The 19,661-nt window shown below is 39.2% G+C and overlaps 1 protein-coding gene across 1 annotated transcript in view; it reads right to left on the bottom strand.

The window, feature by feature from the left end:
- LOC121866569 (28S ribosomal protein S9, mitochondrial-like) overlaps positions 1 to 19,661 on the bottom strand; it is a 167,549-nt gene that overhangs the window by 26,363 nt on the left and 121,525 nt on the right. The gene's annotated exons all lie outside the window — the stretch shown is intronic.

Raw genomic sequence — 19,661 nt, forward strand, 5'->3', positions numbered from 1 at the left:
TCGGTTAACGAATTACCTTCCATAAGAATCTTCAATTCGGTTAACGAAAAAAATTTGATTAACGAAATCCTTACGAACATCACGTTTTGTTGTGAGCATCAGCTGATGGGCTAGTCTGCCAATTCAGTAATTCACTAATCTTTTCTATGTTAACATTCATTTCCAGTGGAGTAAATATCAAGAAAATTGTGCTCTTTAATATTTGTGCAAATTGAATACTAAAATTTTAGTCTAGTGCAAACTATTGCATGTTTACATTCAAATTAATCACTATCTTATAAGAATTCCAGCAATGTAAATTATATTCTCCGCGGTCTTTTCTATGAAATTTTATAAGCAAAAAACAAAAACTCAATCTAAACAACATAAATAAACAAATAAATACTTCACCAGACCTTCAATGCTAACTGTCAAACATGTCACTGTCACCCCCCCCCCAGCAAAGGTTTCGTGGTTATACAGTAGGCTTTAAGTTTTTATCTTATATAATATCACAGACTAAAGTTAGAATATAATTTGCATTGCTCGAATCCTTGCATAACGGCACGCAGTCAAAGTTCTTCCCCATCCAAACAGGGTTAAACAGGGGTGTGTACTGGCACCAACTCTCTTTTCCATATTCTTGGCTACCTTCCTTACTTGTGCCAGTGCCAATTTATCCAGCAGGGTGGACATCGATGTACCAGGTGAAGGGGGGTCTTTTCAACAAAAGACAATTCCAGGCAAGAACAAAGGTGTCAGCAGCTTCCATTACTGAACTTCAGTATGCAGACGACCTCACCCTTGTTGCTCACACTGAACACGATATACAGAGATCCTGAACACTTACATGTATACACACTTTGGCCTTGAGGTGAATATATGTAAGACTCAGATTCTCTTTCAACCTGCCCCTGGTTCAGGCACACCTCCACCATACATCCAGCCTAATGGTACTACCCTCTCTAATGTTGCTCACTTTCGGTATCTCAACTCCCATCTGCCCACCACCACAGACATCAATGAAGAGATTTAGCATCAAATCAGATGTGCATCTCAAGCCTTTGGCAGGCTCCAAAATCGTGTCTTCAGCTGTAGGGAGCTTTAATTATCGACAGCTTCACTTATATCGAGCAGTGGTCCTCCCCAACGTGCTATATGGCAGTGAGGCATGGGTCACATACAGGAGGTACCTCAAGGCACTTGAAAGCTGTCACCAACATAGTCTACGTTCCATCTTCCGAGTTCGCTGGGAAGACAAGAAAACAAATTCCAGCATTCTTGCTGACACCAACTGTAGGAGCATCGAGGCTACCATTATCCATGAACAACTACGTTGGCCTGGCCATGTTACCTGCATGGACGACAGTAGACTGCCAAAGCAGCTACTTTACAATCACTTAACGAATAGTAAATGTAACGCCGGCGTGCAATTGAAATGGTATAGGGAAAGTCTTGAGACACACCGGAAAAAGAGCCAAATCGACATCATCTGGGAGTCTATTCCTCCACATCGTAACGCTTGGAGCACCACACGAGAAGGTGTCAATACTTTTGAGTTAGTCTGACTACAAACCGAGGCATACAAGCGCCAACGCCGGAAAGACGCTGCCACCGCCCCTCCCGCAGTAGATGGAGCTCTCCACATGTACAATGAATGTGAATGATGCTGCGGGTCCTGTATCGGTCCCTTTAGTCACCTCAAAACTCACCAACCCATATGACATCTCTAATAACTCATATCATTGTATAATAGCAGGATGATCGTCATACTCGATTCCGAGTGACAGTAAAGTAGTTCAGTAATAATAATAATAATAATTAACGGTTTATTGAAAAAGTTCTGCAGCCCAAAGGCTGAAAATATACATGGGACATAAATGACTTATTACATACATTGGTGGTTTAACAAAAGATTTCATTAGAGAAAGGTAAAGGAACAGACAGTGAACATACAGATTAAAGTTTACAGTAGAGGTAAAATAGATCATGTACGCTGAAGTGTTGAACAGCAGACACGTAGTGTAGTAGCTCCCTCACAGATGGTGTTATGAGAGGCCTAACGTGGTTTAGTAATTCCCTCACAGGTGGTGTTATGAGGGGCATCACATGGTGTAGTAATTCCCTCACAAATGGTGTTATGTGAGACCTGATGTGGTGTAGTAATTCCCTCACAGAGAGAGAGGTGTGTGTGTGTGTGTGTGTGATAGTAATAATAATAATAATAATAATAATAATAATTAACGGTTTATTGAAAGAGCATGGCAGCCGGAAGGCTAAAAATATAGTTACAAAATTTGGGAATGGGTCTCTTGATTTACAAATAATATACAAGAAACATATGTGATACAAATATGATATATAATAACTAGGTGGGGAGAAGGTTATACGACAGGGCATTTCAACAGTGACAGAGCAAAAAGTAAGATTGACTGGGAGTGAATACACTGGTTGATTACAAGTGTAAAAGAGTGTCAATGCTAGTATTGTGTGTGTGTGTATTGTGTGTGTGTGTGTGTGTGTGTGTGTGTGTGTGTGTGTGTGTGTGTGTGTGTGTGTGTGTGTGTGTGTGTGTGTGTGTGTGTGTGTGTGTGTGTGTGTGTGTGTGTGTGTGTGTGTGTGTGTGTGTGTGTGTGTGTGTGTGTGTGTGTGTGTGTGTGTGTGTGTGTGTGTGTGTGTGTGTGTGTGTGTGTGTGTGTGTGTGTGTGTGTGTGTGTGTGTGTGTGTGTGTGTGTGTGTGTGTGTGTGTGTGTGTGTGTGTGTGTGTGTGTGTGTGTGTGTGTGTGTGTGTGTGTGTGTGTGTGTGTGTGTGTGTGTGTGTGTGTGTGTGTGTGTGTGTGTGTGTGTGTGTGTGTGTGTGTGTGTGTGTGTGTGTGTGTGTGTGTGTGTGTGTGTGTGTGTGTGTGTGTGTGTGTGTGTGTGTGTGTGTGTGTGTGTGTGTGTGTGTGTGTGTGTGTGTGTGTGTGTGTGTGTGTGTGTGTGTGTGTGTGTGTGTGACGTGTGTGTGTGTGTGTGTGTGTGTGTGTGTGTGTGTGTGTGTGTGTGTGTGTGTGTGTGTGTGTGTGTGTGTGTGTGTGTGTGTGTGTGTGTGTGTGTGTGTGTGTGTGTGTGTGTGTGTGTGTGTGTGTGTGTGTGTGTGTGTGTGTGTGTGTGTGTGTGTGTGTGTGTGTGTGTGTGTGTGTGTGTGTGTGTGTGTGTGTTGACGTGTGTGTGTGTGTGTGTGTGTGTGTTGACTGACTGATGTGTGTGTGTGTGTGTGTGTGTGTGTGTGTGTGTGTGTGTGTGTGTGTGTGTGTGTGTGTGTGTGTGTGTGTGTGTGTGTGTGTGTGTGTGTGTGTGTGTTGTGTGTGTGTGTGTGTGTGTGTGTGTGTGTGTGTGTGTGTGTGTGTGTGTGTGTGTGTGTGTGTGTGTGTGTGTGTGTGTGTGTGTGTGTGTGTGTGTGTGTGTGTGTGTGTGTGTGTGTGTGTGTGTGTGTGTGTGTGTGTGTGTGTGTGTGTGTGTGTGTGTGTGTGTGTGTGTGTGTGTGTGTGTGTGTGTGTGTGTGTGTGTGTGTGTGTGTGTGTGTGTGTGTGTGTGTGTAATAATAAACGGTTTATTAATAGAGTTGCAGTGACTGAAAATATACAAACTCACATGTGATTTAGACATAAAATATACATTCAATACATTTACAGGGCTGTACAGGACATATCAAGAGCTGTTTATTATTTTAAATCAGATGGGATAGTGCTAGTCTTATCTCCATGGTGGCTCTTATGGGCTAGAGTGGCAGGGAACTGCAGGTGGCAGTAGGTGGCGATGACGAGGATGGTGCAGTAGTCCTGCCAAACCCTGCTAGTGTGTGTGGTGGTGGAGGTCACTGAAGGATGGCATTTCGAGGGTGGAGAGCATTGTTGTAGCCGGAGTAGTCTGCACGAGCATGATTCTGCAGGCCCTCTTCTTGCCTTCTCTAGCTGAGCGTTGTTGGGTAGAGTTGAAGAAGCGACTAGGCTGGTGATGCACATTATTTTGGGAGAATAAATGCATTGTATAGTCCTCTAGCTCTGGTAGGTGCCCAAGTGACCTGGTCTTAGTAGCATGTAGAGAGTCAATCACAGGGTTCTTAATTGTGTTGTTTACAAGGGCCTCTCAGTCCAGTTTGTTGTCTATAGTTACACCCAGGAGTTTGGCAGACTGTCATAACTGGCGAGGATAAGCACCCACTGTAACTGCTGGAGCTTGCACTGGAGTGGTGGTGGTATTGATGTGCGCTCTGGTTTTGATGTGATTGATGGTGACCTTGTTCTCCATAGTCCATGCCTGTAGCCCGTGCGTGCGTGTGTGTGTGTGTGTGAAGGGTGATGATGGTGTGGGTGATGTAAGGGTGAGGGTGGTTTTGGGGATGTGCGTGGGTGGTGTTGGAGGTGTCGTGGGTGGTGTTGGAGGGTGTGTGTGGGTGGAGTTGGAGGTGTGTGTGGGTGGGTTGGAGGGTGTGTGTGGGTGGAGTTAGAGGGTGTGTGTTGGGGTGGAGTTAGAGGTGTGTGTGTGTGGGTGGAGTTGGAGGTGTGTGTGGGTGGAGTTGGGTGTTGTGTATGCATCTATGTCCAAGCCTTGCATTCCAAACTGTCCTGAAAGATTCACCAAAGCAATCCATTAAGAAAATAAGGATCTACATGTCACTAAAGCAGATAAAGCCAACACAGTAGTGGTTTTAAACAAGATGACTATATCTAAAATGAATGACCTCTTATGTGATACTACCATATTTCAAACTCATAAATAATCCTCTCAACACTGTCAACACCCAGTTCAACAAAAAACTGAAGTCCTATTGAGAGGCAAAGCTACTCTCATTAAACATCTTACTTCAACGTCCTCCACCACTTGCTATACATGTACGGTGTAATCAAGACCCACAAGCCCAATAACCCAACAAGACCCATCATTAGCTCTTGAATTCCAATCCTATAAACTATCTAAATGGTTAGTTTTCTTTACTAAATCTAGTTGGCAACATTTTAACTCCAATATCAAGAATAATATGGATCTGGTTGATAAACTCAACTTACACATTAAATATGATTTTAAACTGGTCAGCTTTGATGTAACATCACTTCTTTACAAAGGTCCCAGTTCGCGGTTACTAGAGTTCTCATAGATTCCCTGGATGATATTTCACCACGTCTCGAAGACGACTTCATCTGACTCATCACTAACTGTTTATTAGGATTGCAAATTCAATTCAATGGAGAATATTATGCTCCAAAAATTTGGTATGGCAATGGGTAATCCACTCACCTGTATTAAGCAACCTATATATGGAATTCTTTGAAAACTATTAAGTAATATTTTACCACCTCAGCAGTATGGTTTAGATATGTTGATGTGATTATGTCTCTGGCCATGTAATGAGGACCTAAAAGCTTTCCTGCCAAACAACAACTTAGCCCTCGATCAAATTCACTGTGAATTAGAGCAAGACTGTAAATTGCCATTCTAGACTGTCTGATACACAGAATAGGTAACACTTGTTCAGCATTTATAAACCAACTGGCACATTCATTATTACTTGCACCACATAAATCAAACAGTCAGTATTTTCAACAATGTTTTTACATGCCGAGAATTTGCAGTCCGGAATTCATGATGGGAATACAAATATATCTATAATATTGGCTCAAACCTTAAATACTAGATCTTTCATAGACAAATGCCTAAACATTACTAAGAAAACTTTTTATAGAACTGGATCCCAAGCCCACCGCAACCATAAGAATATCTTATTATTACCATTTAAAAATTTCTCACACATTCCTACAACTAAAACCTGGAACGTCAATGTGGCATTTAAAAACTCATGCACTGTTAAACAAATGTTAATCAGAACTCCCCAACAACACAATTGGTTGCATTTATAAAGTTCCTTGCAAGGAATGTAATATGTTTTCTTAGGCCAGACAGGTAAAGATCTTGCAACTAGAATTAAACAACACAAATACAGTGTTAGGACAGGCTAGAATCTATGCTCTGTTTGTTCATTTGAGGATAACAAGCATTGCATTGACTGGGATAATACTCCTCAATATTACATAATTCAATTGATAGTAGGAACATCATAGAATCTAGTCTTATTAAACATGCGAAGCATTCAACATGAATTTGAGTAACGGCATGTACAAGCTGGACAATTTGTAATTAAGAAGATTTGTGACCAGGTGAGAAGGCCGGAACCTGACCATACCTGACCTGACCAACCGTTTGATGCTATTTAAAGATAAGTAGGGTCATTACCTAATACCTGACCATTGTGGACCTGGTCTCACCCTCCTCATATATACACCTTGATTTGTATTTCTCTCTCTAGTCATATACCCCTGAAGATGTGAATTACAAGCGCTTTGGAACTTCGTGTTTTTCTTCTTGCCTTGTGGTTATCAGCATACCTAGATCACACGCACCTACAGTGATTTACTTGCATATACTGTATATATTACAGTTGCCCCCATAGCGGTCAATTGAACCCAGAGGGTCCAGCGTTAGTAAAATCGCTAAGTGAACAACAGAACATATGGGATTAATTCCAATAGAAACCGGCCCGACCCCAAACTCCACTTTTTGAAAGGCACATACTATGTTGTAGTAAAAATAACATCTTAATTTTATGATGGTACATGCACTTAATACTTAGAAATAGAGAGCAATGTAAGTTAATGTCCATTCAAATAATGGACTCAACTCCTCCCTCTCACACTACAGCCGGCTAACAGATGTTGTGGGTCGGTCCTCCCTCCCCCACCCCACCAACCGTCCCAAGGAGATGTGTGGGATAACCTCAAACTAAAGTTAGGAAAATATAATTGACATTGCTGGATTCCTTGTAAGACCAGGAATATTTTGATATAAAATGTCATATAATTTGGACAAAAGATACCATAGTTACCTAGGGAAAATTTTTTATCTAAAATTTTAAGTTTAAAGCAAAATATATGATGTTTATATTCAAAATGATCACCAAATTATAAGAATTCCAGCAATGTAAATTATATTCTGACGATAATTTGTATGAATTTTATGAGCTAAACAAATATCTTCAGTTAATAAAAAAATAATCTTCACGACACTATCTGTCAATCAAAGTTCCCCACCTTGCCCTCAACCTGGGTCAGTCCCAACCTCCCCACCCCCACAATCCTCCTTCCAGAGTTTTAACATTTAGTATTAAATAATACTTCAGATTAAAGTTATGATAATATAATTGACATTGCTGGATTCCTGTAAGACCAGGAATATTTTGAATATAAATGTCATATATTTTGGACAAAAGATACCATAGATACCTAGAAAAAATTTTTTATCTAAAATTGTAAGTTTAAAACAAAATATATGATGTTTATATTCAAAAGTCACCAAATTATAAGAATTCCAGCAATGTAAATTATATTCTGACGGTAATAATTTGTGAATTTTATAGGCTAAAACAAATATCTTCAGTTAATAAAAAAAAAATAATCCTTCACAGGGTAACAGATGGTTGGTCGGTCCCTCACTCACCAACCGTCCAAGGAGATGTTGGGATAACCACTAAATTTTAATAAATAATACCTCAAACTAAAGTTGGATAATATAATTGACATTGCTGATTCCTTGTAAGACCAGGAATATTTTGAATATAAATGCATATAATTTGGACAAAAGATACCATAGTTACCTGAAAAAATTTTATCTAAAAATTGTAAGTTTAAACAAAATATATGATGTTTATATTCAAAATGATCAAATTATAAAAATTCCAGCAATGTAAATTATATTCTGGCCTTAATTTGTGTAAATTTTATGAGCTAAAACAGGCAGTCAGGCAGGGGTGGCGGGTGGGGCAAATCTAAAAAATAGCTCTCGGACACTCACCACGTATATGTGGAAAAAATCCGCGTTAAGTAGTTCAGCTTTGGCAAGGCACATATATGCAGATTAGAGATGAACCCGCGTTAAGTGAGTGTAAAATGTATGTATGTATGTATGTATATATATATATATATATATATATATATATATATATATATATATATATATATATATATATATATATATATATATATATATATATATATATATATATATATTTAAGAGTAATTTCAAATGCCCGCCATTAGCATGATACTGGCGTTCAAGGTCATCTGAGGGAGGCGCTGCCTGCTCATAGCGAGAATTGCGGAACTAGGCCTATATGATATTAAATTCACGAATTAATAATGATGCCATTCATGTGGTAAGGGGCTATTATTGAATTTGAAATTATTATAGATCGGTTATCAGTCTGAATAATGTTACGGATGTCCCAAGAGTTATTAGTTAGGGAAAATATGTCACGTACTGTAGGCTATTACTTGCCTTGAAGGAACCTGGCGGCTCTCTCTCAATCTGAGGGAGGATTCATCTAAAACAAAGGCGTCCTGAAGTCGTCCTAGAAATAATCCGTGGCCTAGTCACCTGTGTTAGCATGTGCCGTATAACAAGTAAGTCTCATGCGATCTCGACAGGGTTAGATAGGGCAGTGGTAAAATGAAACTAGAGCTAACAGTGAGTTCATTTCAGGGTTTCCGTCAGAACACTTGACTGGAGTTGACGGCGTTGACGAGTTGACTCGCGAGATTGTACCCGTTTGAGACTGCGTTGATGATTGAGGTGGCGATTGTCGCCATTGGACCGATCAGTGTAGGCCTTTCACTGTTTAGCGGGGGTAGCAAAGATCTCTTGAGTGAGCAGGTGCTCCCGACAACTACGCGTGGGACCAGCATCAGCGTGGTTATCAGTTCTTACCACTGGGTGCACAAAACCGCGTGTCTCCGGTCAGCTAGAAGTGTTACCTACTGGCCATAGACACCTGCTGGCGTTCTCTTTCCTGCCCATGGAGCGCTGAAGGCTATCTGAGTATATTAATGGTCACACTGAGGCCGTGAGTCTGGGACTTTGAGGTATCCCTAGAGGAACATTTATCTTCCTTATTACGGGTTGTAGTTAACACCATTCCTCAGGCAATGTATCTTGACGTGTGTAATTTTTTCTTAAATAATTTGATAGTACAGTGGGGTATGCTATATGACGGATCCTACTACGAATATTCCTATAACGAACGGTTTTATAAAATTAGAATGCTATATACATAACTCCTACAACGAGCGAGGATGAATACGCAGGACTATTTAAGCCTGGCGCATAAATATTGCTGTACCGCGACCCACAACAAGCGTCAGGCGCCATCTTTATCTCACTGTGTAGCCAGTGCACCACACTCAATGTTGAAATTTCGCTTTTGATGTGAAATTGCGTTATTTGTATAACTATTTTGTTATACAAGTATACAATTGTAACAATGAATCGTCCAAAGAGAGGTAGAAAGCTAATCAACCCTGAAACTAAGAAAGAAATATATAAAGAAACGTGAGAATGGAAGAAACGTGCAACTTAGTGATGTATGGGATGGCTAAATCGATATATATACGATTTTGAAGAATAAAAAGGAGTTAAAAACGTGCAAGTGGCTAAGGAATCTTTAGACTTAGCAAAGCAGGTGAATGGTTGAAGAAGGGAGAAAATTTACTCTTAGTGTGGATAAAGGAGAAAAGAAATGGCAGTTAGTAACATTAAGTGAAGCTAATAATTTGTGAGAAGGCTAAACAATTGTTTGAGGACCTAAAAGCCAAGACTCCCAGTGGAAGTGATAGTGCTGTGCCAGTGTTTAAGGAGTACCTGCATGCTGAATAACACTAAGGTAAGATAAAGTACCAGTATTTTTACATTTTCCACAGAATTTTTTCAGTGTTAAGTGGTATGTATTTGGGGCCAGGAGGCAGTTAATCCTATGGAATGAATGCTATAATTGACGAGGTTCTGGAACCAATTCGTTAGATCATAACATATAATATTTTGCTAAATACAACCCATTCCAGTTGATAATTCAGCTTGGTCTGACATTCGCCAATCCAATCATAGAAAAGATTGCTGGTGTCATACTACTAAAGAACTAGACAGGTTATTTAAGGTTGGTTGACTTTCCTGAAGTGAAGGTTCAAGTTTAGTATTTTAAAGAAGAATGCTCTGCATTTGATGAATTTTAATATTTCTTATTTGCAGTTGATACTGACTTTTAGGTAAAATAAATGGTTTGTAAATATGATACTGTACATTTAAAGAGAATGTGGCTAATAACCTTACCCTTATGACAATTAATTAAGTCTAAATGAATATGACATATAGAACCCTTGTCTTTAAAGTCTTGGTTTTCCTTGTTCTTCTTCTTTTTACTTTTGTACTTGATCTTTACTCTCTGCTGAAGCCTTCCTCTTCAAACCCTATTTAGCTCTAGAGTGCCATTATGCTGATTATTGTCTTTCTTCTTCTTCCCAAAGCCAACATTGATGAAAATGTACTTTCTACCTCCTCTTAAGTACTCTGCTCCAAATTATCAATTTCTCCGTTACCTGAAACAGAGGTTAAATTTCTCAAACAAGTTTTCATATATTCTATAGACTTTTCTCCTCTTCTTGGTACAATAATAAATATCCCATTTAGAGTTGCCTTGTTAAGAGTGTTCTTGGCCTGGAAAAGAATTTTTATTATCTGTTAAACAAAAAAATAAAATAAAATATCTGTATAATTCAGTAATACTAAAATATATAAGAACAGTTAAAAATTCACGAGTCCAACGCTCCCCTACCAACATTGCCATCTTGAGTTTACAATTGAAACAATGTCGACTTACATGCTGTAACTTTAATTTACAATTAAAGTTTCAAATAGTTTTCCTAGCACAACTAAAAATTAAAATATCAAACAATACTGTCCTAAATGCCATAGTACAGCTACTCTGACTTACGACCTACTCGATTACGACCCTCAGTCGTGAAAATTTTGTCAAATTAAGTAGAGTATTTGAGTCCCAACGTCAGTGATTGCGCTGTGTACTGACAGAATTTTCATTAGTAATTCACTTCAAATATCTGACAAGCTTAAAAATTGAGTTTTGTGGTGCTGAGAAGAAAAAAAAGAACACTCATTTTTAGATTTTCATGTATTATTTAAGCATTTTTCTACTTCGACCTGGATTTGGGTCCCCAACTTGACTAAGTCTGGGAGAAACTGTATACTCGATTGAGTGGAATCGATATAATGAACTCTTGATATAGCGAAGGCATTTCTGATATTTTTCCATAGATTTAGTGAACTAGGTCGCTAATTGAGATTAATTCCATTAATACGCCCACACCTACAATATTTAATATTTGCCCCCTGGTGGCCGGCGAGGATGGCACCCATGGACCTGCAGTATTTATTTGTTCAAGGTGTAAGTTGTTCCCAACACAACAACTACACCCCCAAGTTAACAAGTTGCATGACCCAGTGTCAAGGAATAATCCGGAAGACAGAACAACTCACAACTACACTGCTAATCATTATCCTGGAATATGATCCGTAATCGATTAAAATCAAGGTTCCCAACTACTGCTGGGTAAAGAGGTAAATGGCGTAAAACTTGCCCATAGTTTCACCTGCCGGGGATCGAACCGGGGTCCGCTCCTTGCGAAAGTAGTATCTGACCTTCACCAAGGTAGCCTACAGGGACACCTCAAACACATGATACAGTAAAACCTACTACTTCAAGCCTCATGTGAATACTTACAAATATTATAAAAATGATAAATAATGATACAAAGCAATTGGGAAGTAAAATCACTCCAAACCTTTCTCCTGGCCTGAGAATAAAGGTTCCTGGCATTTATGAAGATGTGCACTATGTTTAGCCGCATCCACATGGTTAGTGCGTTGGGTGGAGAAGACCAACACAGGTTATACTGTATTTTTCTGGTCTGGGACACAGTGGTCCTAGGTTACTGAACACAATTCATTCAGGAGGTAGTTTGTTAAACGAAAATTTAGTTAACGAAACCGTTACTCAATGGGATTTTGAGTAATTGGTTCCAGCTCACCGAAAATTACATACAAAGTACAAAAAAATGCAGTAAAAGTACACTTACTTTGAGGTGTGTATGAAAGGCTCCTGGTTGATAATGATGATGATGGGATTAGAAGTGGGGGTGGAGGAAAGGGAAAAGAGAAGGAAGTGGGGGTGGAAGAATATCACCCCATGCTTCATGCCAGTCATTTCACCCATAAAATCTTAAGTTCACTATAGGTGTAATTCAAGATTATTTTCTTTAAATCAACACTGCACTGCACTATATATTATCAAAATATGTTAAATAAATTTCAGAATAATAATTGTACAGTAAAACGTAAAAATACACAATGTTCAAAGACCCCAAGCAAGATGTTTCATCACTGAACAGAGATAGAAACTGAGGCCTTGGTGGGTGAGTGAAGTCATTGGGTGCACCAAAAACTAGTTCCCTGTACTGAAATTATTAAACAAGTGTTAAAATGACAAAAAAATTTGAATATAAAACTTAGAAAATTATTATACTCAATTTTAACGAATGTAAGCCCTAGAACCAATTTCTGTATTGGTGGACTAATCTTCCAACCGGTGAGCAAGCCAAAGCATGTCGAAACATTTTAAGTAAATTTACGTTAACGAGGACACACCCGTATACAAGGTAGTCCTCGACTTCACTACCTCAACTCATCATTATTTACGACCTGCTCTGAACTTCTGACCGTCAGGACATCTTGACCCGCTGCAGTTAAACCTAAAAAATTTTTTTCAAAAAGACGTCGCATTTTCTATACGAAAGCGATTTGAAGTTCAATATAGTCTCCATGTATAATTAAAAAAATTATGGGGCCCGTGTGCATTCAGCAGACTACATTAAGGTAAGTGCTCAGTCACACTGTATCATTCTTCATTATTTATTACTTTTACTGTACTGTATTTCATTGTAGATTTTTTTATTTTTTTAATTTTTTTATTTTATTTTTTATTTATGTCGGACTTCACGAACTGGATTTGGGTCCCTAACCCAGTTGTAAGTTAGACACCTCTGTATATAATTACTGTGCAAACATAAATATTTCTTTAAATGTACATACAGTGAGTTCTCTGCTATTAACGCGTGTTTTGATACTCGAATTTGCTCTACGCGATTTATGAATTAAGGCGATATTTGTATACTTAGCAGCTTGTTTTTATATAGCGATTTTTGCTTACTATTTCTCCAATTTTGTGGTACTGTATTAACTGTGAATATAGTAAAGAAGAATATCAACAAGCGTTCTGGTGATGAATTCCGGTGATAATCGTAAAGAAAGGATATAACACTTGAAGAAGCTCGATTTTATCAACCTCAAAATCACCCTTCTCCCCCATCAAGTTAAGTCGTTACATTTAATGTATGATTTCATTAATAGATATGAATGTAACATTTATTTAGACTGTGCTATCCTTGTGTTGGCTAACTCACTAAATTTTTTAGATTTAGAGTAATCTGCACCTAACCTATTTTCTCCACTATCCCTGTTATTTCTATTCTATGATTTTCTATAACGATATTTTACAAGAACACAATTATCGTTATAGCAAGAACTTCTGTCCAATACTGTACTAAAAAAGTAAAATAATACAGTAATATCTCCATTAGCCAGAACAATTGGTACAGAGTACTTCCAGGATGAAGATTTACTAAACCAAAAAACTCTTCCCAAATCTGGAAAAATTCTTATACCGGAATCTTTTTGGTTACTGGGAAAAATTTCCAGTCGTCTAAACTAGGCATCTTGCACAGGCGGACACTAGACCACTTTCCCAGAACATTTCTGGGTGCTGAGGATGTTTTCCTCGAGTCTAAACTACCGATGTCCGTAAATGCAGTTCTAATTAAGTTAGAAACTCCATTTCTTTACTAAAATAATCCAGAATAAGTTTATATAAATGTTTGGTTGAATAAATATATTAAAAAAAATAAATCTAGATGATATGGGCTGGAATTCTTATAATTTGATGATCATTTTGAATATAAACATCATAGATTTTGCATTAGACATACAAATTTTAGATATATGTTTATTCTGAGTAAATATCTTATCTTTTGTGCAAAATACATGACATTTATATTCAAAATATTCCTGGTCTTAGAAGAATCCAGCAATGTCAATTATATTATCCCAACTTTAATCTGAGTATTATTTAATACTAAATGTTAAAATCTATTTCTTCACCCAACATTTCTCTTGTAGGAGGGTTGGTAGAGGTGAGGGAGGGTTGGAGCATGGACCCGATCATCTGGTAGCAGTTGGAAGGAGGGAGGCAAGGTGGGGAATACTTTGATTGACAGATAGTGTGCGTGAAGAATATTTTTTTATTAACTGAAGATTTTGTTTTAGCTCCATAAATTCCATACAAATTACCCGGCCAGAATATAATTTACATTGCTGGAATTCTTACAATTTGATGATCATTTTGAATATAAACATCATAGATTTGCATTAGACATACAAATTTTAGATATAATGTTTACTCTGGTAAATATGTTATCTTTTGTGCAAAATATAAGACATTATATTCAAAATATTCCTGATCTTACAAGGAATCCAGCAATGTCAATTATATTATCTAACTTTAGTTTGAGGTATTATTTATTAAAATCTAGTGGTTTCCCCAAAATTTCTCAGGAAGAGCCAGCATGTAGTGTGAGAGGGAAAGGAGTTAGAATTATTTGAATGAATTCTTGATGACTGTATTTCTCCTATTTCTCTTAAGTATTAATTGTGTGCATGTACCATCATAAAATTAAGATGTTATTTTACTAGAACATAAGTATTATGTTGGAAAAAGTAGGATTTTGGGGTTAGGGCCAGCCTCTCTATTGGAATTAATCCCATATGTTCTGTTGTTCCATTCTGTCGATTTCACTTAGCGGTACCCTGTAGAGTTCAATTGACCCCATGTAATCGGGGTACTACTGTACCTTGTTTAGGCAGAATAACAAGTTCAAGGGGTTAAGTAGCAACACTTTCCAAACACAGGCATCTCATTGACTACATCATTGTCAGAGATAGAGACAGCCGAGATGTCCTCATCACCCGAGCCATCGTGTCTCAGACCACTGCAACGCACTGATCATCAGCTTCGTCAGAGCCAGAAACCCTCATTTCCGTCACCCCAAAGCGGCAAAGGCGAAAGCCTCCAGAAGAGGTTTTTAACAATAAGCGTCTGGAGGATCCAGCGGTAGCACATGTTTTCAAGAAACGGATTCGAACATAGGCTGATAAAGTTACCCGACAACAAACAATCCAAATCCATTGCCGAATGGTATATTCCAGACACTGTCATGACAAAAACCTGCAGAGACCCTCTCGGCCAGATCAAAGAATACACCAAGACATGTTTGATGAAAATGACCAGGCAATCAATGTACTCATTGATGATAAAAAAGCTGCTTTAACTGACTGGTGGAACAGTCCTCATTCTCGGACCAAACTGATACCTCCCAGAAGAAACGGTGACCCAGAAGGAACCCACTTAATCTAAGAGAACGCTGGCTTAAAAAGAAAAGCAAGTGAAGAACAAAAACTTGCAGATGAGCAACCATAGCAAAAATTATCAATAACTTATAATAAACCAGTGTATTCACTCCCAGTAAGCGCTACTCCTTGCACTGTCACTATGTTGAAATGAACTGTAGTTTGGCTTTTCCCCATCTAGTTATTATATATCTTATTTGTGTCACATGTTACTTGTATATTATTTGTAATTCGAAACCCATTCCCCAAATATGTAACTGTATATTTTCAGCCTTCTGGCTGCCAAGCTCTTCAATAAACCGTTAATTATTATTATTATTATTATTATTGAATATGGCGATTTTCAATTCACTAAAAAACATTTCATAGGCCAATCCACTCATGAAGCAGCGCCCTCCGTTCCCCACCAGAAACTCCATAATTGGGGCGGTGAAGGCCTCCCAGTGCTGGAAAGAGCACTACCATTCACTGCTCAACTGAAACACCGATGTGGATGTCCTGACTACTAGCAGGTCCCTCAGCATCCAGAGCTGACCCACCTCAGCTATCCTCCATCCCTGGATGAGGTAGCTACTGCCACAAAAGAGATGAAAAATAACAAAACCTCAGGGCCTGATGGAATCCAGCCAAGGTGTATGAATCAGGAGGACCTCTGCTTACCAGCCATCTCCACTCTCCGGGAGAATATATGGGTAAGGAGGAAATCCCCCAAGATCAAAGAGCGCCTCCATCGTCATTATTTATAAGAACAGGGAAGACCGGTCAGATTGTAGCAACTACTGGCCGGGTCTCGCTGCTGTCTGTAACTGGCAAGATTATCACCCAAATCCCTTCTAAACAGACTACTTCTGAGGCGGAAAACTTCCTCCCAGAATCTAAATGTGGCTTTAGATCATCACACTGGCACCACTAACATGATCTATGCTGCCTGCCTGATACAGAAAAAGTGCAGAGAACAGCATTGTGACATGTACATGGCTTTCATCGACCTAACAAGGCCTCCGACACGGTCAACAAGAAGCTCTTCTAGTGGACCCTCAGCCGTTTTGACTGCCTACAAAATTCATCACCATTGTGAGGCAATTCCCACAATGTTATGAAGCGGCACTCTGAGTTCTTCCCCCCGCCAAAGGGGTTAAACAAGGATGTGTACTGGCACCACTCTCTTTTCCATTTCTTGGCTGCCTTCCATATAAAGACCCAGCACCAATTTAGCTGGCCGGGCTGACATCGATTACCAGATGAAGGGTCTTTTCAACATAAGATGACTCAGGCAGGAACAAAAGTGTAGGCAGTTTCCATTACTGAACTTCAGTAGGCAGACAGCCCTCACCTTGTCGCTCACACTGAAAGCGACCTACATGAATCCTGAACACCTCGCGAATCTTATGTACACTTTGACCATGAGATGAATGTACATAAGACTCAAATTCTCTTTCAGTCTGCCCTTGGTTCAGCCACATCTCTACCATCCATCCAGTTTTAGCGGTACTACCCTCTCTAGCGTTCCGGACTTTCAGTATCTCGGCTCCCACCTGTCCACCACCGCCCGACATCGATGAAGAAATTCCTCATCGGATCAGATGTGCATCAAGCCTGCTATATGGCAGTGGGACAGGGGTCATACAGGAGGCACCTCAAGGCACTTGAAAACTTTCCTGTAGTCTACATTCCATCCTCAAGCTGGGAAGACAAGAGAACAAATGCCAGTATTTGCTGACACCAACTGTGCGAGCATCAAAGGCTACCGTACCCATAAGAACCTATGCTGGACTGGCCATGTTAACCCGTATGGAAGACAGTAGACTGCCAAAGCAGCTACTTTACAGTCACCTAACAAATATTAGCGTAATGCTAGCGGAAACTGAAAAGGTATAAGGATAGTCTTAAGACAAACCTGAAAAAGTGCCAATCGACCCTCACCTGGGGAGCGATTACTCCCACACCATAGCAACGGAGGATCACACAAGAAGGTATCAATACTTTCGAGTTAGCCTGACTACATAACGAGGCAGATAAGAGCCACGCCAGAAAATATTTGCCCGCCTCCTCCTGCACTAAACGTAGCCCCCACATGTGCAACATCTGTGATCGACCCTGCCCGGTCACATATAGATCCTCTTTAGTCCCCCTGAGAACTCCTCCAACCTACTGTAGGCATCTAGGTAGTGAAGCAGCTATCAAACAAGGAGGTACTACACGCCTGGGAATATATTGAAGAGAATAATGTATTTGTCCAATGGTAGACCCTGCTGCCATATGGCATCCTAAAAAGTTGTGACCAAGTCCCAGGTTGCTGATTTGACTTTCTGCCTCATTTACACAATTGCAGGGGTCTCAATTGTTTCTCTTACCATTGACATCACAACGTTTATATTGTTTCTCACTTATGATCTTGTTTTCATTGACAAATGACCAATTTGAAAGAGCTGTAAAGGGAGTTGAACATTGCATCTGGCAATCATTCCTTACTGCAACTTACATAATTGCCGCCCTCTAAATTTTAATAAACATTTCTTATTTTCATATCATAAGAGTGGTCTTGTTAAATTCGGTGAGGTTAGTGGTGAGCGGAAGAGAACATCACCGATCTCTGTATTTTTATTTTACAGTGTTCCTCCTCATTATGACGCTTAACTAAATCACGGTTAATGAATACCTTCCCCAGAATCTTCAATTAGGTTAACGAAATTCTTACGAAAATGTTTACGACATACTTTGGCTTTCTCACCAGCTGGAAAATTAGTCCACAATACAGAAATCATTTCTAGGGCTTCACATTCGTTAAATTGGAGTAAATATCAAGAAAGGTTACTATTCAACAATTTTCCAAGACACCTAAAATTTTATTAATTTTAACACTTATTTAACATAATTGCAGTACAGAACTATTTTTTGGTACCAATCAGCCACTTACTCACCCAACAAAGGCGTCAGTTTATCTCTGGTCAATGAGGTAACATCTTGCTGTGGCTCTCTTGACATAAACTATTTTACATTTTACAGTACAAATTGGTCATTCTGAAATTTATTTAACATATTGACAAATATATAGCGCAGTGCAGTGTTGATTTAAAAGAAAATAATCTTGGGTACACCTAGTGAACTTAAATTTTATGGGTGAAATGACAGCATGAAGCATAAGTGATTCTCTTCCACCCACTTCTATTCCCATCATCATCACCATCATCATCATCAATGAGCCCCTTGACATATACACACCTCAAAAGGTATACTCTGCCATTATTTTACTTTATGTAATTCAGTAGCTGGAACCCACTACAAAATCCCATTAAAACAATGGTTTGGCTTACAAAATTTTAGGTTAACAGAAGCCTTCTGACAATTGTGTTCCCTTAACGAGGACCACTGTATTCAATATACAGTCATACACCGATTAACGTCCGACCGAACAAAGTCAATTGCATATCGTCCGTGGCCCCCCAAAAAAAAAAACCATGGCCTGCTGGACCACCCTCCCACGACCACTATGACCAGGAGACATAATGATCCTCCCCATACTGGTCAGATATTAAGTAATAAAGGAATATGCTTCCTACTTAGGCTTTTTAACAGCATTTGCCTGTAAGTGAAATGTTAAACACATCTATGAGGATAAAATCTTCACCTACAAATTGACAAATAACACATTTATGTAATCAGACATATGAAGCGCCTCCAAAAATTGCAACCCCACTTGCAATTACAATCTCAATTCCGTGCATTACTAAAAATACAGTCAACCCTCACTTTACAACGGATAATGTAACCCAAGAGGTCCGGAAAGTGAGGAAGCATAAAAGTGAATAACATAACATATGGGATTAATTGAAATAGAGTCCGCCAGACCCCAAAACTCCACTTTTTGACTAAACACAACTATGTTGTAGTAAAAATTATCTTAACTTTAATGATGGTATGAAAAAAACAAGTAATATAGAAGAGGTTAGGTTAGGAAAAATAAAAGGTTCAGTTAGAAAAACTAAAAGTTAGGTGGAACCTTGCATTAGTAGAAGAGATGGGTCGGCGCACGTGGGATGAAGGCTGGTCCAGGCAGAGAGCAGGCTGGCCTCAGGTGAATCCTGTTGCCGGTGCATCACCATCACTGTCACTTACAGTTGTCAGGGCTTACAACCAATCCTCAAAGATCATCTTCTACTGTCACACTATCACTGGTTTGGGCTGGCTGTGGTGGGTTGCGGACGAAGAAATCTGTTATGCTTTGCTGG

Source organism: Homarus americanus, unplaced genomic scaffold, assembly GCF_018991925.1.
Source record: "Homarus americanus isolate GMGI-L3 unplaced genomic scaffold, GMGI_Hamer_2.0 scaffold16430, whole genome shotgun sequence".
NCBI lineage: Eukaryota > Metazoa > Arthropoda > Malacostraca > Decapoda > Nephropidae > Homarus > Homarus americanus.